The following is a 23,123-nucleotide window of genomic DNA, read 5'->3' as shown; positions in this document are numbered from 1 at the left end:
CATTAAATGTATTACAATTATTCTTTAGGTTAGTATATAGAGTATTGTGTTTATTTATATTTCCCCTGTTGCTCATTATAATTTATGTGTCTTCCAGTAAAATATTTCTTCAAGTATTACCTTTAAGTGGACAATATAGTGTAATTGTATAAACATTGCAAGACAATATGGTTTGTTTTATTATTTTAGTCTATTGCATATTCCTATAAATATTCTTCGATAAGCAAATACGATATTATAGTACTTATTTTAAAGAGGTATGATTTGATATGTCTTACTGTTATTATAAAATTTTTGAAGTATAATATTTAAATTTAAATAAAACAACACAAAAAAATTTTGAAATCAGGAACAAATATACTTTACCGGCTACTCTCAACATTTTCGATTTATTTATTTATTTTTTTTTTTTAAAGGGGTCTTAACCTTATAAACTCTCCTCTCCTTGGATATGCCACTGTGGTAAAATGTTATGGCTACGACAGACTTACCTACACGAACATAACACGCATCAATAATAAACGATAACGCTCCCATAGATAACGTGGTTACAATTAATTTCAATAGGTAGTGTTTATTCAAGCGTATCTACTCCGTATATTTTATTCCATACGATCGTTATCTGAAATAAGTCTATATATTAATCATTATCTTGTCAACTATTATACACCCATTGTTCACATGGTTTACCGAATTGTTTTGGCTTTTTGTATATTATGTATACATGAGTGCGATTTTATCCCTTTCACGGGGTGTTAAAGTTCACAAACAGCCGTAGTAATTATACTGTTAACATATAATAATATTATAATTCCCATCGATTTGGAACTGAATACGTTGTTTGAATTATTACTATTATTCCGAAAAGCAGAACTGTTAAGCTTGTATTATCTGTTGTGTGGATTGACGCTACGTACAATTATAATATATATGCCGAGTATATAATATGTAATAATGAACTACAATAATTAAATAATGGTGAGTTAGATTTCAATAACATAAATATAAATGTTCGCTGGTAATGGTAGTAAATGTACATTGAAACTTGGTATACTCGTGTGTTTTCTTGACGTGAGGCACCATAACGTTTTCATAATTGCTCTTAATTATACTCATAAACTAATTGACCAATACACAAACGTCATCGTGTGAACTCGAACTCGCACGAGACAAAAATTACTCCGATAACGCATCATCAAAATGTCGTAAATACGGTGTCTCATTGCGTAGCAAATCATTCGTTATTTATTATCACACATCCATGATTTTATTGTAGTTACGTCTCCGTCATCATTATTCGAAATTATGGACATAGAACATTTTATTTCAAAAATAAAAGAAAAGCCCCGAAATCTGGATTATTTCTTAAATCTTATTTTGTCGTTGAAAAAAAAATCTTCTTAAAAGCCTAACGTTAGTGAAAGGATGTACCCAGTAACACCCGATTTTCTTTCACAATTCTTATTCTTGACAAATACTTTTTGTAAATCGAATACTCAAATACCATCCGTTTTCGGTTGTACACTTGCATCATTGAAAAATGAAAAACGATTCAAATATAAATTTATTAAATATTCAATAAAAATGTAATACAAGTTTTTACGATTTTGATTCGTAACTAAATAAACACACCTCGTATACAATTAGTGGCCTCATTTGAGGAGGTGTGCAACTTATGCATTTTCCATAGTCTTAAGTTTAACTATTTTAAAGTCGGCACATCATCAAAATATAAATAAGTTTTTTTATATACATTAAAACATTGGCATGTTGTAAATCAGAAAAATGAGACGTGTTCTCTACGTGTACATATTATGTAAAAAGTACAAATCATTATATTATTGGATTGGTTTGGCGTAAAAAAAAAAAAAAAACGTACGCTTGTACCAAGCCTTAGTGTTATGCCAGTGTTTTACGTTTCTGTTTTTTTGTACCGTAAATAATATTATTCGTATTATTTTCATACCATTTCCAGTTTGAGTTACTGGTATTCAAACTTGACGCGTGTGCATACAACTATGATGATAAAATCGTAAACACGCATAAATTGAACTCCAATTACTTAAGTACTAGTTTGTTTCGGAGTTAAATGTGAAATTTTGTTCAGGATTTAATGTTGTTTGCCAGAATACATAATTTATTTGAATGATAAGGATAATCGTAATGGATACTGCGACTGTTCGAATTGTAATATTATTGCAAAAAAATTTTTTTTAAAATGCTAAGCTTTATTATATTACTGATACCTATAAAATATATGCGACGCATTATCAATAATGGCTTGTGTAATTGCGATTTTCTGTGTATAAAATTTTGTATTGGTATTAACTTAATCAAATATCTACTTTTTTTTATTATTGAATGTAAAAAAGTTTTATTTATGAAACTCAAACATCCCATTTCAAGTGTTTGTGTGTGTGTGTGTGTGTGTGTGTGTGTGTGTGTGTGTGTGTGTGTGTGTGTATGTGTGAATTATCATCTTTAAACATGGATAATTTGATCGGAAGAAGCAGTTAATATTATCAACTTAATCGAGCAGTTTAATTTTCTTCTAAAATGTAATTCAAACAAATTAATGCAATTTATGACATAGTTAAAATACTAATTGATAATCAATGCTAACGAGATCCTTAAAATGTAGTTATAATCAGTGGTGCAATTAGAGTTTAGATCTTAGGTGAATTTTTCTTAACAATTCTTTGTTGGATTTTTTTTATATATTATAGATAGCGGGGTTACAACTTCAGTAACAATGTTATGTATTTTTTTAACCAAACATGATTCATTGTAAGCAAAAAAAAAAAAAAAGTGTACATTTTACTATTTATATACAATGATAGGTGAATGGTAATTAATGGTAATTAATAATGCATTGGTCATTTAAATTTAAAACTTATGGACGATTATGAGAAAAAATCGACACTGAGTGAAAGAGATCGGATAGATCAGTTAATATTTCTAAAAAAACGGGTTATACGAGTATAGCAGATGAATCAAATTTCTTAACGAGAAGTGTAAAAATTTTAACGTTTCTATATTTTACTTTTTATTTGATAATAAACGAGTACTCACTTTTAGCCGAAAAAATGTAAACAGACACACAAAAAAAAATTGAATTTTTCATTTGACATAGAATCTAAAATATGTATTATATATACTTTATTAAATTTTCATATATGTATAGGTATTTACGAAAAAAAAAAGAGTTTTATAAAAAAATTGCATTATTTAAAACTAATAATCATCCATAATATATTACTTATACATCTATAAACTAATTGTAAGTACAAAGAGATATTTTTATAGTTATCAAATTTGAAAAGTAACAATTTTTATAATATTTAGAAATCAACAATCGTTATAAAGTTAAAATCAATGTAAATCAAATAATATTAGTAATTTTGGTATAGGTAGTTTATACGTATTTTTTATATTACTGAAATACTGAAACATATTAGTATAACGGAAAAATGTTGATTTTATGCTTAAGATAAAAGCTTCAATGTACTTGTATAATTCTGAACATTTTAGAAATTTTTTCATAATAAAAGTTTTTTTATTCAAGTTTTTTTACTTAGTTTCTGATTAAAAAGTCTGTATAAATATTAAACTTGATTGTTCACACTTTTCATTTTTTTTTCTCTTCTTGGGTTCAAAAGTATTTTAAGTTGGGTGCGTACAGTTTGTGTACAATTTTCATAATCTGAAGTTGATCTACCTACCTTGACTGGGTTCCCCTAAGTTTGAAATTATATAAATTACATTTATAAAAACTTAAGCAAAATATGATATTATGGAATAGAATATAGTATATGAAATTAGAAATTATTATATTTCCTAAAGTTAGTAAAACAGCATAGTTTATTAGTACGAAAAAAAATAAGCATTTAATCAAAATAAGTTATGAGATATATAGACAATGTGTGTGATATTTTAAATTGAAGTAAAGCGTTATGTGGTTAATAATTCATAAGCATCAACAAAACATTTGCCTGTCATAAGCTACCGAAATCGTATTACTAAAATCGAAAAAATATATATATTTTCATTCACATTATTGAAGTCATAGAAGGGAATATGAAAAAATACGCAACGACATGTAAAATCAAATAAAAATTACTGGTGTCTATGGCGATTATGAATTTGAAATGGATAATAATCTGAAAGCTGTTAAAAATAAATCGATAAACTAATACATTATGGTTATATTAGAATATGATTAATATTACGAATTTATATAAGCGCGCAACTTATGTACCTATTATGTAATTATATGAATGCGTGCGTTTGTGTAATTTCGTTTTATATACGAGAACAAAAAACCACCGCCGAAAGTCTGCCATTACATCTGTCTTTTATGCTATGCACACCACCATAGAAACGCCTATGGGTCATGCCTCTTGTCCACATATACGACCTACAAAATTTAATTTCATTGTATTATGTAGTATTAACATATTATACTAGATTCTAACAAACAAAGTTTAGACTTATAATAGGAATCAAGAAAATGTTTAATTAAATGTTTTTGTATATGTATCATAAGGTGATAATAATTTTTTCAAAATTTGAAGATCGTTTTTTCTATCAGTTCCTGTAACCCAGTATCACATTTCTATATTTGTCTTATGCACGACATGTTAAAATGATCTAGACATACCTTTGTAAACCACATTAAACATAAATGTCATTGGGTGATACAATAATAATGTGAATATTGGTATTGTGTTATTACCGTGTAGTCGTACTTATATATCGGAGTGTGAAAGTATGAGCGAAAATAAAATGGAATAAATAGTTAAATATAGTAATTCCAAAGAGAAAATATATAATATAATATCTAACTACTATCTATGTTGTACTATAGGTCCTCTCTACCACTGAAACTAATATCCATTGTTCAAAGTTCAAAATGGTAGAACATATCTCAAAATAATGACAACTGTTACGATAACCCACGTCTCGTCTCACATATTTGGACAAAGAGCTCTCCGGGTAAAGTTTATACTATCACCTATACATATTATCTGCTTGCATATGGATAATACACAACTACAAACACGGACACATACCAGCGTATAATATACACTCGTATATGCAGGTGGTAACGCTGCAGCGGTCGTGAAATATTGCAAGTTATATATGTTAACAACCCAATATCTATCCTAAGGAGCCATCGGGTATCGTTTAAGCACGATAACCATTGCTATCATATTGCACTAAAGACAATATGCTCTTTCTATTAGGAGAGGTACATATTTTTCACCCACTTTATAAAATATCAAATTCTTTTGAAAAAAAAGTATTGTTACAATTAAAACAATTACTATGATATTAACGTGTACTTCAAACAAACGTTAAATTTTATATTTGTAATTTATAATATTTAAATATGTATAATACGATATATTTATTTATTTATATCAGGATTTTAGTAATTTAGTCGGAAAGCTTGCTTATTACCGTTTAACGTTTTCAAAAATTAAATATAGTATAATGCATGTTACACAATTATTTAAATGTAAAATGTTAAATCTAGTTTAAATATATACAATAATCATACAATATAAATAATACAATTAAAAATCGCAAAAACTCAATTTTAGACTTAATCTTATCTAATTCAGTTGATGTGTGTGTTTTTCATGAGCAATCTACTTTAGTTACAATTGGTTACTTATATCATCCAGCTCTACTAATTAGTGTTCCTATCTTTGAAAATAATGAACCTATAAATTATAACGATACTGTATATGATTACGTACATTTTGTTTATAATAGTATAAGGTCTTCTTTAGCAAAAATGAATTGGAACCTCGTATTAAATGGTTTACATATAAATGATACAGTTAATATCTTTTATTGCAATGTTTTTTAAAATTATTGATGGTTACTGTAATAAAAAAACATATCTTGCTAGTAAACACCCGATATGGGTTAGTTCGTTTTTAAGAGACTTAATTTATGAGAAAAAAATTACCCATGTGCTATTCAAAAAAAACTCCTTCCAATCAAATTACAATACTTTTTCCAACTTATATGCTCATTGTAAATCTCGATCCAAAATAAACTATAATAATTTATTTTTTAAATAAAATATTTTCGAAATTTTCAGTCAAAAACAATTTAACTCATCCTTTCCAAATACAATGTTTTATAAAAATAGTTTAATAATTGGTAGTAAAGATATTATTAATTGTTATGCTAGTTATTTTTCAAGTGTATATTTAGATATAGATAGATTTAATCACACCAATATCTACGAATCAATTTTCATCCACTATATCAAATAATTTAATTGATATTAACCTAAATTCATGTACACTGAGCAATACCAACGTTCTGAATGAACTTGATAACATTAATAATAAAACAAGTCTCGCTCCAGATATGATATCTAATTGCTTCTTTGTAGAATGCAAATTTGTTTTAGCTGTTCCATTATTAATTTTATTTAATTTATCTCTTTCATTAGGTTATTTTCCTCTAGACTGGAAAATTAGATATGTTACACCAATCAAAAATGGAAACGATATATATAAGGGGTACACTTAATCATAGGCTTAATCATAGATTTCCCTGATTTTTATTATTCCTAAAATATTTGAATCCTTGATATCAAAAAATATCTATGAAATATCTAGTAATAAATGATAATCAACATGGGCTTATAAAGGGAAAATCAATAGCCATAAATTGATTAATTTTTCAAAAATACATTCTCGATGCTTTTGCCTCTAGATTCGAAGTAAATGTAATATACACAGATTTTTCAAAAGCCTTCGATAAAGTAAGCCATTCCTTGCTTTATGAAAAAATTTACTCTATTTGAATTCGTGATCCAATTTTATCACGGCTTATTTCGTATGTCACTAACAGAAAACAAATTGTCAATGTTAAAAACTTTGTTTCGGATTAATTTAACATTCCATCTGGCGTTCTACAAGGTTCTCATTTAGCTCCTTTAATTTTTGTTTTATTTATTAATGATTTACATTTTAATGACTCACATAAACTATTATTTGCAGATTAAATAAAATTATTTCGAGTAATAAAATACTCCTTTGATTTTATATTGATATGGAACAATTTAAATCACCTACCAATTTGGTGTAAAAAAAAAAAAAAATAATAATAATAAATATCGATAAATGTGAAGTAATAACTTTTTTTCAAGTCTCGTAATCCAATTATTCATAATTATTATTTAGATAATGTACTACTTAATCAAGTTATTTAAAATCTAGTTTTTGGTGTTGGTTTTAGCTCTAATCTTACTTTCAATAAATAATATTTGAGTATTTCTAAAAAAAATCGTCATTTATACAAGGACTTATTAGTAGTATATGTAAAGATTTCACTAAGAGATTTCTCCTTAAGTTGTATTTTTTCACTTATACGTTATATTCTAGAATATAATTCGATTATCTGGTCACCCTCTGTAAATACTCATATCCAATGTCGTGAAGATATACAAAATAGCTTCCTTCGCTTTATATCGTACAAATGTAATATCCTGCGTTAACGTCATACATCGTATACGCCTTTGTTAGACACTTTAAATATGAAGTCTCGTAATCAGGAGAAATGTAATTGATTTAAAATTACCACATAAAGCGGTAAATGGTATCATTAATTCTAGTAAAATACTAAGTTATTTTAGTTTCAATGTCCCTCAATGTCAAACCATATCTACTAATACTTTTTATACGCAATTACATAATACTAATTATCAAATAAATGCTCCTATTAATATAATGATGAGGTTAGCTAATGATAAACAGGTTGATTTATTTAATTTTAATCCTATTGAGTATTTATATAATTATATTAATAATTATTATATGTGAAAAATTTATCAATATTATACACCTTATTTATGTTACTTTTATAATTGAACTTCTTAGTTTATTCTCTATTTAGTATTATTCTATCTATTAATCTCGTACTGTATAAATGATATACGAGATATTCGTATATCTCGTATACTCGTATATTCTGTGTTTCTTTTTTCTTTTTACTTTCTATTTGTTAAACAGTTGTGTTATAATTTTTTGATCTAAAACCGTTACTGGACTTCGACCATTTGAATAAATAAATAAATAAATAAATTGTCCAGTCTAATTTTCAGTAGTTCTTCTTAGAGAATTTATCTATAATCCACTCTTGTATTTAAAATTACATGAAAAAGGTAATGCCCAGTTGTACTATTACTATTGTATTACAATTACTTATATATTATAGACATTCGGGTCTTGATTATTTTTGAAAATTAGTATCACGCAAAAACAGATTTGTCAAATAAGTACCTAAGTGAGTGTTTAATTTTTTTTTTAACTAATAAAAAAGTATTTATATTAAACGTTGCATAATATTTGATTATTTACTCGGATTTATAATGAATTCACGTATTAAAGAAAAAAAAGCGTTGTTCTGCAAATACGCAAATATATTGGCTTCCCGACGCTTATCACCCAGAGTATTAATAATAATAATAGTAGTAGTTATAATAATATCATTGATTTTTTCCTACACGGAAAACGTGTATTAAATAATATTTATATATACACACACATTCAAAAAGGTATGCGTTTTTATCGATACGCACACCATGCAAATAAGAATATACATATACAATATAAAAAAGCCCCAAAAAAAAAAAAATATATATATATATATACATAACAATGCATGTTTAGGTATTTTAAAACGTACATAAATCATAAATGGATAATAAAAACAACATAAAAAAAGACCCCGAAATTCTTCGGGAACTATATTATTGTTTTGATAAATTTCGAATCAACATGATAATATTATAATGTGTTTAGATTCAATTAGGAAATATTGATTGAATTAAAAAATATTAACAATAAAATATTGGTAACAATCGTACGAAAACTCACTATCAAAATAGTATAATAATATGATGGTAGGCTGAATATTAATGCACATATGTTTTAGAAGGCGAAATAGACCATTTTTTTCGCGTTCTACAAGCACATTCGCATTAACTAATCTAATAATTTTTTTAATTAATTTTATACATTTTTTAATAATTAATTCTGTTAATCAAATACAAGATCTAGGTATCATTCTGGCAGCCGATTTATCCTTTAATGCACATATAAATAAAATATATGGGATCAGTCTTCGTATGTTAGGGTTCATCAAACGTACATGCCATGATTTTAATAATCTTTTATGTTTGAAAGTATTATATTGCTCATTAGTAAGATCATCACTTAAATTTGACACGGTATTATGGAATCCAAATCAATTACAATTTATCAACAAATTAGAAAAAGTCCAGAGAAATTTCTTTCGTTTTTACGCGTATAAAACAATGAGATTAAACCAAAATATGGATGATATTGCAAACTTTGCAGGTTTAAAGTCATTAAGACCAAACGGTTAGTTTTTGATGCTACTTTTGTTTAAAAAATCTTGAATGGAGAAATTGACTGTCCTCAACTGCTACAAAAAAAAATTGGTCTTAAAGTACTCTCTTTAAATTCTAGACATAACCCTCCTTTTGCTATGTAACAGTTGAAAACAAATTACTTTTCTACTAGTCCGATATGTTACCTACCAACTTTATGCGATCAAAAAAAAAAATTTTGATTTTTTTTTTTTTGATTCTTGTACCATCTTAAAGACTTGTATTTATAATTCAAATAATTAATATACATTTTCACTTAATAATTATTACTGTATTCCTACCCCTTGAGGTATTTGTTTATTGATTTTATAACTATAAATATTATTATTATTACTTTTCAGCCTATCCTCGTAACAATATCAATACTTAAATCATAATTAATAATATAACAGTTAAACCTAACGTAACGGACATTTGCCAATCACAGATATCTATATACTATTCATCATTCAAAAACAATGTTGAAATAAGGGAACAGTAAGACATGGATTTTCGAAATTAAACTCAACATATATTTATGTGTACATGTTTGTACGTTTGATTGTTAAAATTCTTTATAGACCAAAAAGACCGATTTATTTTTTTTTTTTTTTATAGAATTAAATATGTATATATTAACAATTCAATGAATCGAAATTTAAATTATTAAAATTGCATTTTCTCTTAAAACTGACACAGAAGAAAATGTATTTGATTTAAAACTATGTGATGATTTGAACTTATTTCGAGGTCTTATATTATAATACACATAATGGTTTTAATTTGCTGAAACCTCTTATTGTATAATATTTATCGTTTTCAATGTATCCGATGTAACCATTTTACAAGTATTCTCAACAGGTTTTTTTTCATTAATCATTTTTCCTAAATACACCGGATGGCTGTTTTAAACCTCTCCTGCATAAAACTACTTTGCTCGTGAAAACGCGTCCAACTACGTTTCTCTCGTAATCACTTGTTTTTGCAATCTAAGATTCATACATAACTTTTTTGATGTACCATGATATATAGTAAAAAAATTGCGTTTTGACACGAAAATATCGTTACATAAGGATAGATAAGTTTCTTCGGAAAAAGGTGAAAAATCACGCACAAATTCACAGTTTACTAGCCTGTTTACAAATTCGATATCAAAAGACAACTATACAAACCAATTTGAAGCGTTCATCTAAAATATGAATTAATCTATGTCTACATAAACGGACAATAGGTGTAGAACATTTCACTATCGCCGAGTCCATACCCCGTGGCGCGCCCTCTTTGGTAAAAATAATTTATCACAATCTACCTACTGTGAACCTATTATACGTGTTCGTGTTAAACACAGTGGATCTGGTCCGGTAACGCTGATGATGTTCACCGTTAGTCTTCGATTCCATTGCGCGCCAAAACAGTTTGATTTATTTGTCCTCCAGAGGCCGCATATCTGGATAGAACGATGGCGAAGTGTTACCGATAGCAAAAGTTGTCGTCTATGATAAATACATCAGGCAGTTATTTGCAGGCAACACAATCAACAAGCCAAAACGATCGTTCTCTGTCAGCTACACGTGATTCTCTATATAACCCTTCACAGACGTAAATAATTAATTCGTGGATGTTTCCCCTCGACTTATTGTCGCGTAACGATATATATATATATATATAAGAGACGTATAGGTATTCCTGTGCACTTTCGACAATATTATGTTGTTCAGTACACGCTAATAATTGCGTCGAATGGTATTATTCATAAAATATATATTAACTAGTACCTACCTACACAGTTTTTAGTTAATTTCTTATATTTTTTTTTATGGTTTTTATGAAATTCTATTTACGACTTGATCTAATGTTTTACGCAACAATAATTGATAATTGTTAAAACACCATTTATTGAGAACCACGATTATTAAAAAGGCTGTCTTCCTCGTCTACCTGTTTTTAAAACGATGAACCTTGTTTGGACAGAAACGTCTCCATAACTAAAACTTAAAGCTTTCAAACGAAGTTTCAATGAAGAAACACGATTGTTAAAAAAGTTATGCCTCTCCTGTTTATTTTGACTTCAAAGTTATAATCGATGAATAGACAAAAAGACGTGTCCTTTAAAAATATATTTTTAATTTATTTTTACTTTTAAATAAATACTGCACTAACAACTTTTTAGAAGAAAAAAATTATTTTTCATAAAAATTAGTGTAACGATTTAAGGAAAATGAAAATAAAAATGAATTTTCAATTTAATTTTCAAAATTTAATAGAAAAATGTTTTCTTTTAAAACATAAAAAAAGAATCACTGTGTCTGGTTGCACAGTATTTTATTTACAATACAAAAAAATCTCTTCTCAAAAAGAGTTTCTAGTCTGGACTAAAAAACCGAAAATAAATCATTTCTCTTCTTGACCAGAGTGTCCGATCCTTCTTTCCCTAGTTTACATTTTTTATTTTGTTTAGTTTACATATTATTATTTTATTGTCTTCGAGTATGTGCATCATCGACTCTTTAACATTATTGCCTGATACTTTTAACGTAAACATTTTGAATTTCATAATATTATTTATTATTACTATCATTGTCTCAGTGCATTTTTGTATATTTGGTACTATTTCTAAGTTATGTTATATATATATATATATATATTATATATATTATATATATATATGTGTGTGTGTGTGTGTTACACATAAACAATAAAGACAACTGTAACCAAACACCAAAGAAGTAAAAATTAGAGTTCCCTATTTCGCGTGTACACATATTACGTGAAATAAAGGTTTGATTTTTAAGACATGTTAATTAACATTTCCCATAAATTTATAATGTTATTCGGATGTACATATGTATTCACATATTTTTCGCATTTTAATGTTATAATATGCACTTTATAATTATACAAAATCTACAGCAAATTTCACAAAAGCAATTGGTACATTTAATTTATTTTTAATTAAGCCGTAGTAAGACTTTCATAAATTAAATTCGATAATAGTTAAATAAATATTTTATATAATTAAATAAATAAATTATTGAAAATATAAAAGCCTACAGAGGGTACAATTTGAAATTAAGATCGATCAAATCAGTGACTGTAATTTGTGGAATAATGTTACTTTATGTAGTGGTTTGATTAAATGTTTCCAAAAATATTTTATTTTTTATAATACTCGTATCAATAGTTATTTATTGTAATATATTATAAGTGATTTTCGCGATTTTGATGAATTTTGTAAACATTTGAAATTTAAATGCATTTAAAAGAAATATAGTAATTATATTAGGTTAGTATGTTTATTTTAAATTCAATTTCTTTTAAATATTTTAAAAATAATAGAATATGTAGAAAACGTTGACACAAGCTTTTAGTGATAATTTCAAGTAGTTATAATTAATAAGAAAAATATTAAATTGGTTTATTCAAAAATTAGTCTTGTGTAATAATCCCTTTTTAGTTTTTTTTATTTTTTTTTTTTTAGCAAAAATAATTGATTTAATGATAAAAATAAAATAAAATGCACAGCAAATTTTAGACAAATATATATTTATTATATTTTAATATATATACCTTATGGATATTGTCTCTATTTGATTAATTGTATATATATAATTTTTAAATATCTTATTAAAGACCCAGTTATACTACCAATAAAAAAATATTCATTATTGTCATTTTCATCCAATAACTCACAACATACCTTATCTCCTATCCGTTTAGCATATTTATTCTCACAGAGGGCGAGATTACCTTCTAACCGATGGGAAGAGGTTCTGAGGGGCAGTGAACTTGTTTTGTGTGATATGAGATGGTGCGCATGTCTTGGGCTATGGGATGTTGCCAACTTTTTCTCTTCTATCTATGTTAACTTTGTTTCCTATCACAGATCTATCTCTTCGTCCATCCCTAACTTACCTTGGTTTCGAGATCTGAACCTTTTTCTATCCACAATTCCTCTATCCTTCTCTTAACTTTGCTTTAGTCATAAACTTCTTCCTAACCATTAATTAATACTCTCTACACACACGAATCCATAAGCGGCTTAAATCATATTACTTTTTATGTATTACTTTTTATCTTCTCCAAGAATTGTTTTTCAAAATTTCTCTTCTCTTGGTCATTCTTCCTCTGATGTAATCCTTTTTCGCAATTCTCATTCTCCTTTTGTCATCTCACTTATCATCAATTTTATTCTCAATACAGGTTTCCTAATTTAAATAATTTTAATTAATTTGAAATTATACACGAATAACCGTAGTAACTATATTTCAAAAAAAATCTTAATTGTCAAGCCATTATGTCCTCAGGATAATGGCAATAGAAAAATAAATGAAGGATGGTGCTGAGCATAATAATAATTACATTAAAACTTATAACCAAAGAAAAATAATACTGAAGTACAATTATTATGCTAAGCTTCACACCATGACTTATCTGTTATTGTTTTCAAACAATATAGTTTTATCCATTTATCTATAAAGTAAAATCAAGGTATTAAAATATAAGTACCTATCAGCTAGGTCGACATGCGTTTAATTATCTGTTATTGTTTCCAAATTTATAATCTTTATTATAGTCATATAATTTATTTTACGGTCTGAGTATCTTTATTATCTTTTAAGTTTAATCTTATATTTGACCCCATTCCATTGAATCCTAAGTAAAAAAAGAAATAGCTCTGAAGCACTAAATATCACCATCTCACTGATCATAATTTATTATGATTATTATTATTAATCCAATTATACAATTATTGTTTAAAAAATGTCAACTTTATATTTATACTTCAAAGACTACGCCAGTAATTATTATAATTAAAACTATAGGGAGCATAAATATATAAGTATAAATTATAGAATTTCATTTATAATTGATAATTTATGTTATACGTATTTTTTTAGAAGTTGTAAACTATAATTTGTGATAGGCCATCTTTCGATGTTCGAATAAGGTCAAGTGCGATATATTATTTGAAAAAAGATAATCAGGCGCTATTATTTCAAAAATTGATGTGTTGTATGATTCTAATCTGATTCATTGGAAACCTATATGTCACTTCACGTCTGGCGTTATCAGGATAAATAATTTATACAAAATCTTTATTTCTGATGTTTTTATAATATTACAATTTATAACTTTTTTATATATGACATTTTATTTAGATACATTATACATATTACTATGAAAAATATATAAATTTAAGTATTCAAATAAAAGTTAAAATTATGTAAAAGATGCAATCACTTGGTTTTTGTAATAATGTATAAATTATTTTCTGAAATATATTGAATACCAATAAAAATATCAGTAGTATGGAAATAAAAATAATACAGCATTAAATCACTGAAATTATATTAATAATTTTGATAAAAATAATATAATTAAAAACAACAAAACTACATAGTTCTTATGTTATATTTAAAGTATATAATTACGATTACTGTAATTTAAAAGTTATATAGTTTCAAAAAACTATAATATAATTTCGGAAGATCATTTTAATTTGAATAATAATTCATTTTAATTTTTTTATTTACTAATTAACTTAAAGGATTGTGGTGTTCATTTATTGAGTAACAATATTTTATTATAACTCTTTAAATAATATTGCGTTTTTAATTATTTACTGTGAAATATTAAAAGTATAAAAATTTGTATCCACATTATATATTTTAGAATAATAAGTTTAGAAAAAAAAACTGTATTTAAAATAAAAATCTAAATACACAATTTCCTGAATACATTATATATATATATATATATATATATATATATATATATATATATATATGTTTGGTATAACTTAATTTACTCTTTGAACTTTGATAAAGATAATAAAACATGATATTAAAATATAAACAACTATTTTACATTGTTTTAACAATATTAAATATCAAAGAAATGAAATATATATTTTTTTTTATAACTAGTCCCTAGTAATTATAATAATACGAGTATATTAAAGTGTCAACATTTTTCATATTAAAAATTCAAATCAATATCAGCAATATCTGATATTAACATAGGATTATTTAAACAATTTTTTGGGAATTTTTGGTTAGTTTTCCTCAATTAATTTGAAAATTATAGTGAAATTTAATAAAATGAAATAAGAACCTGAAAATTATCTAATAGACAATACATTCATCGATAACAATTCATTTTTTCTTTAGATAATCTTTAGACAATACATTCCTTAATTCACCTGAAATCAAAAATTAAATTGGTGGAGTGTGATTTATAGACGATTCATGTATTACCACATATTCTGAGTATGTCCTACTGAATTCTGCATAGTGGTTATTCGAAAACGAATTTTCATTATGATGCTGTTGACTATTAGAAATCAGTTATTCCCTGATCAAATCCGGTAAACAACTATTTACCAACGTACAACCAGCGCTAAACAGCTTTAAATATTTTTATAATTTTCCAAATTCTATACGATTAGACAGAAGAATGTTTTGTATATATTTTATACTCAATAATCATATTTTATGTGTGGTGATTGATGACTTTGCCGTTATTCAAAGTAATCTCTAATACGCACTGTATTATTATTAATATTGGTAACCGCGTTCGTGAAATCCACTTTGCAGAAACTTGGTGTAACTTTTTTTCCCCCAACTCTCCTACAAACCTATAACTAAGTTTGAAACTCCATAACGTGGTAAAAACTCGACCATTATCTTCGGTTAGTTGATTACAACTAATTGCGTGTAGTGAATGATTACTTAAACCATAAAAATCCAACTGAAAAGAGTGATTTACTTAGACTTACTTTACTTATATCTTCGAACACATTTTCTAACAAGTTTTGATGGGGAAAAAAATAAAAATAAAAAATAAACGTCCACAATTATGGGGGAATAAATATAATTACTGTAATTATATTAGAGAAAATAGTATCTTACTCAATAACATATAAGTTATGTTATTTGTTTAGTCTAATGTTACAATAGGATAAAATGACTGCTACATATATTATATTATAGCCAATAATCGTATATGATGACAAATTTTACGATTCAAATTTGATTCTAACTCAATTTGTAGTTTTTTTTTTTTTCATTTCAGTTTAAGTTTATCAAACTTACAGATTTATATAGATGGAAAATATAGGTTTTACATGTATGCAGTCATGTAGATATATTTTATTTCGATTTAAGTAAGTATAAGATCACAAATTTACTATAATATAATTCAACTGAACAAATATAAATGCGAAATACTCATTTAAAAGGCTTTGTCATGATTTTGAAAAAAGAAAATGTAGGAAGTTTTTTTAAGAAATCTTCACAAGAAATAACGAAAAAGAAATCGATCCGTAGACAAAAAATATCAAAAACATCAATGAAATACTAAAAACGCTCAAATGCTGAATTAAATTATTTAAAAATTAAAATATGAAAAATATTTGTAAAGTCGTATTCAATATATTTTATTTTTTTTATTTATTTATTATTTTTTTTGTAGATAATTAGAAATTAATGCAACTTTTCTCCACGAAATCGTTTGTCATTAATTCAAAATCTAGATTTTATAGCTATCCTATAAAATTGATATCATGAAATAATTAATATTCAATACTCGTTGTAACATTTAGTTTATGGCACCGCAAGAACGTATTTTCTTCGATCGATGGCCATTAAAATTATTATTGTTTTTAATACTATCGTACGTTTTAAATCAAGACTACCATAAACATAATCACCATAATTGTTTCGGGTTTTTTATTTTTATGTACACGATCAGGCCACTGGTGATGTATTTTATTTCGTATCATAAATATACGGATGCGATTAAATAATTAACGAACGCTGATCCCGTTATTGCTGCTGTGGGCTGTGAGCGTTTGTAAGAATTGCAATGTTTTTCGGCAATATATTACAATGCATTGGGGTGGGTAATTTGATGGTTTCGTATTATTTTTGAGCATATTTCGATGTATTTTGATGTGCGTTTGGGCCGTATTCATATATATGGTTATGAATTCCTCGGACATGATTTAAAACAGTTTGTATTTTGGGGTGAAAAATATTAACTATAGGTTTATTTTACTTAGTTTTTTGATTTTTGTTTAAATGTTTTAACTCGAAATTAAGCTTTATAAGATTTATGTATTCTAAAAATTTAACGTCATCTGGCATAAATTTATGCCTTCACCGAGTCTGTTCCAGCCGAAACAGGTTAGTCGTGGGAAGCCGCCTCGGCACGAAAACATTGTTTTTACGATCTGTGTAAAAATCGAACTCGTCCGAACGGAAATATGACAGTCTCTGCCACTGTACGTGCACGTAATCGTATAACGAGACTAGACGAGCCGAGCGGAAAATATGATTTTCTAATGAAATTCGACGTACTCGCATCGATCGACACAGAACCGGAATGCGTTAATGGTGTTTTTTTTAATTTTATTCATACGCACCCTACTACGCGTACATTGCAATGCGTACGATCTCGAGATGACCGTTAACGAATAAAATGTGTGGAGCACAAACACGATATCGACGCATGGCCGCTGCTGCTGTACTCGGTGCGCGGATGACGAACGTGGGCTGGTCACGGCCGGACGGTTCGATGACAACAAAAACGTCGACGCGCGAACCGCCGCGGTACGGATCGCGTCCCGAGAATCGGCAACGGTTGGCCACGTGCCCGGAGCAAGCGGCCGTTAGCGGTGGAACGCAGCCCCGTCTTCGCTGCCACCAGGTCATCAATCAGAACGTCCGTCCGGCAGGGTCTAGAATCGCGTGTAAAAGTGCAACGAAATAACTCCGATGGCGAACTTAACGCTTAATAACTAACTAACTTATTAATTAAAATGTATATTTTAATAACCAACTAACCTGACGCCGGCTAACGCACGTTCCGTTGGCGGTCAGGTCGGGGCGGCGTCACCGGTACCGTACACGTTCCACGGCCGTGCCCGAGCTCGCGACGTCCGGACGAACGCGATTTCGATACGCCCGTGGGATCAGGGGTATCCATATCAGTATCAGGCGCGTATCCGGACGGGGGTGGGCGGCGCTCGACCGTTCGTCATGTATCATCACGCGCGAGTCGGCCGACATGTTGTGCGGTGCAGTCGCCGTTCGGATTGTACCGCGCTTCGATACCCGACGGTAGAACACCTGTGACCGTCTCTGACCGCGTGTTACCACGACGGCAGGTGACACCGCGACATGTGGTGACCGCCGTCGACGTTCGTGACCTGACACGAATTAACGGTTACGAATCACGCGGTTACCGCGACCGCCGTTTGATGCGCGGACCGACGTACGCGTTCTCGGCAATCGTGTACGTGTTGGGTGGTGTTCACCCGCTCGCGATAATGCAAAGATACCGAAACACCAACCGCGACGGCCTACGGCGAAAGCGGTGCTCATGTACGCGCGATCACTACTAATGAATCAACAGTATCGAATCGATCAATTGGTTATCATTAGTAATCAATTGATCCGACATAGGCGCAGAAGTGTTAACAACTGTAATAATACGTGACCTAGAGCGATCGAAGGCATCGTAATCATGTGCGTTTGTGCTCTTTTCATATTTAAATCCGTAACCTTAAGACGTTGTTCACTGCACATTACTGAATAACTGATAAAAAATAAAATAAAAACCCTATACGGGCTGACCGAGATGTAACGCAAAAACAGCGCATGTCGTAGGTACACATAGGTTCACACGGTCACCTGAAGTGACAGAATATGAACTATGTTCGAATGCCATTAGATATACTTTTATTAATTAAAATTATGATTGCAAAAAATGTTACATATCGTTCCTGATGATTTTTGACCCTATATCGATGTCACGCAGTGCCCTGTAGCTAGGATTAATTTTCGTGTCGGAACTTCTTATCTTGTTGGTTTCAGCATTGCTTATTCATTTTATACATGATGAGGGGATGAAACCCTTGTAGCTTTTTCTTGAGCAATATAATTGTACAGAACATTGACAGATATATGTATATTTTTGCTTATGTGATAACACGCACGTCAATATTAATGAATCAATGATAAATCGTTACCAGTTTGTTTTCAATTTCAAAACAACGAAGAGTTTGTACAATTCACCCCAAAATTATTCTATTTTTTAAATGATTATTTGTTTGGAGAATAAATGTGAGGACCTGATGACAAAGTGCCAACACAAGTATTGCGAGTGAAACACTAGCTTGAGAATAGTTGACTGTCATACGATAGTAAAATAAAATAGTTATATTAGAAAACCAAATGAACTCGTTTTTTGGTTTTTGGAACATAGCGTTTAACGATTTACTAATTCACGTTCTCCGATGCAAAAATCAAATAATGTGTAATAAATTTATTCCTGTTGTTTGTATATACTTATTGAGTAGTTCATGTTATATATTAAGGACTGTTACGTTTGGTTTATTGATTGTACCTATCGCATTGCGAAAACCGTATCATTCTTTTCGGGTAACTTTTTTTGTATTTTGCACTTAAATTACATTTAAAAATGAACACTTTCAAATAAATCTAAAATTAAAAAAAAATGATGGATTCACGAATGCATTCATTGAAAACGGAATGTCATACTCCAAGGAATGCATTCTTTCCAAAAACATTCTGCTGATGTTCTACCCCGGTCGCCTAAAACTAGAAGATAATACATATACAACAAAACAGCGTTTCAGTGGCAGAATAATAACACCAAGCAGTAGCCAATAAGATGGAAAGGTTAGTTATTTAGGTCATAACATTGAACAATATATAATGTTTTATTATAAAATATATTCGAAGTTTCTGATCAGAGCACGGATGTATATGACATTGTTATCTAGGGAAAAAACGGGTCCGGGAGAGTGACGGTTAAAAACTCAATACCTATATATGTATGTATATGTACCTATGTGCATATAACATTGTCCTTTTTAAGTTGAAACCATAAATCGGTGGTCTCCAAACTTTTGATTACGAGACCATATGAGATATTTAGGGACAATACAAAGACGAGAAAAATATTAATATCGTGGTTTATTCAAAGCGGGATACGATAAAAATGGTTAGCTTATTTTATATCAATTTCTTTTTTTAAATATATTTTCAAGGTTGATTTAAACTGAAAACCCTGACCGTGGCTTGTAAACCCCTGCTGTATAATATTATAGTATACGTACGACTCCGCTTGTAATATCCGATCGTAGGGCGCACGCAAAATGTTGTAACGTTCAACACCATCCCCTCCCCCATCGGAAAATAGATGTATGTAGTCCCTTTACGCGGAGCGTCAGCGATACGACGCTTATTACATCATTCAAAAAGTTGACGAGAAATGCGCACCGGCAATACGAACTATAATCATGGTAACGCGCGTGCTCACCTAACATTTATATAATTTATTATACGGAATATTTTAAGAAATAATGTAGTTTTACATAAGATGTAAAACTCATCGACACAATGAACCTCAAAAGGTGGGTAACGTTATTTAACGAAAATTAAAAAAGAATAAAAATTTATCGTAGAACAGACCAGTGCATGAAGGTAATGACCGTACAACGTTGTAACGCCACTGTTTGCCATTTCGTACAAAAAAAAATGTTCACTCCGACGACAGTTGATTAATTCTTAGTGTTGGGCAGATCGTTAATATCACAATTTTATGTGACGTTTTTTAAGTTAAACAATTACACGCTCACGTGCATGTTATATGACGCGTATATGACAAAATGTATAATTTTTCGCAACGTTAATTTTTTTATTATAAAATATTTAATGCGATGGTCCAACTGAGAAACCCAAACCGTGTTCGTTTTGTAAGCGTGCGTTTCCCCTATAGTCACGTTTTCAGTTTGACCACTGAAGCACCCCCAAGCACCTCTAGTTGCGCTTATGGTGGCATTGTAGCCGGATGTTAGACACGACGGTGTAACGCAATGTTTTCAGAACAATCAAATAGTTCGCATGGAGATTCTGGAGATTTTCTCTGAAAATTGCATTAACGTCCGTTCGCATGGCACCGCGGTGACACACGTGTCATAAATTAGTTTACCAACTCTGACGACTTTTCTTCTGGTTGTTAATAACAAAGAAAACACATGCACTGCACGCGTACGTGGTGGATGCGAAGCGTATGATATTGTTATTACCAAACATCAAGGTCGAATTTAATACCTATTTATTATTTCGCGTGTACCGTACACTATTTAATATTTAATATAGTGTTACACGTTCCGTAGTCTTTGAGTACGACGGGGACGCGAAAATATATGCGTGAGTGTCGACAACACGTGCATAATGCACTACTGCGTCTTTGACACAATGTAATGTGTTAATTTCGTGAGTTTAATTATCGTATTTAATGACGAATTCCACGACAATGCACTTACTAATGTGCATAATATAACTTCTTCCCGATAAATTATGACCATTATTCTTACGTAATAGAAAACTGCGGAACGCCATCGAAAGGGCTATTTAATTTAAGGTTTTCGTTTGTGCGGTGAACTCATCACTTGACCAACAATTAACGAAAGAAATATATAAAAAAAAAAAAAAGTGCATCAAATTAGTCTATAAAGTTATAATATTTATCGCGTTGCTTAAAATCCGAAAAAATACATTCTGAGGGGTTTAAAGTTACACATGATTTCTAAATCTAAGAACTTATCATTGAAGGTGTGAACCTAAGCAAAACTTTGCAAACGGTTACTTCTTACTTTTCTGAGAATATAGAAGAGGCACTGTTGCATCAATAACTTGGAGCTGGATATGTCTTTGATGATCTCAGGTCATATTATCAATATTTTTAGGCCTTCAATACGCATGAACGGTAATAAAAGTTGTATTTTTATTATTGCTTTCTATTAAAGAAAATAAATATTTATCTTATAAAGTAAACATTAATTATTATTTATCCATAGGTAAATTATACTACTATAATTTTTTTACTAATTTTATTTTATGAATTTATCAAATTTTATGTAAAAAAAACGTAGGATGGACATTTCAAAACGAAAAACAAATGTGAAAAATATAAACAAAAAAAAAAAGTCAACGGTATAGAGTTGTTTGATTTATTTCGGAGTTACGATTGTTATTGTTTTAATATCATCTCACCCGTAGAGTTCACTCTTAATCTCACAAGTATAATTTATACTCTTAATATAAAATTTATCCTTTTATATAATTTTTCAGACTTGGATCCAGTACCAATGCAAAAACCTAGGTCATAATTAGCCAATAGTTTAATCAACATCACTAGCAGATTGTCCAAGCAGGATTTTCCCATTTCCCACTACTGGTAACCCTTGACCGTCATTGATTAAACTACCATTGAGCACACGTGACAAAGTATTATGTGCATGGATGTATGTGTGTGTATGTGTGGATGAAGCTTGTGTGGTCAACAGCGGTAACTGTGGATCCCATTGATCGACTACTAAATTATACCATATCTTAGTCGGTTGAATTTCATCGTGTACTTACCTCTAAAATTTTACATAGATCTTATTCCGAGATAGCTATGTGGAAATCTTACATCGCCATTATTTTTCACGGTGGCCACGACCAGCACTATCGCGTTTGTTCGTTTTTATCGACACGATGTAAGCACAACGTAACATTATAATATTTACTACACCGGCGAACCTACGTTATTGACGTTTAATTTTTGGTCGATCGAGTTTTTTTTTTTTGGTCACCCTGAACGGCCAAGCTCGCCGGTGTATCGT

The sequence above is a fragment of the Sipha flava genome, unplaced genomic scaffold, assembly GCF_003268045.1.
Source record: "Sipha flava isolate LNK unplaced genomic scaffold, YSA_version1 51793_pilon_pilon, whole genome shotgun sequence".
Classification (NCBI taxonomy): domain Eukaryota; kingdom Metazoa; phylum Arthropoda; class Insecta; order Hemiptera; family Aphididae; genus Sipha; species Sipha flava.
Note: the sequence above shows the minus strand (reverse complement) of the source record.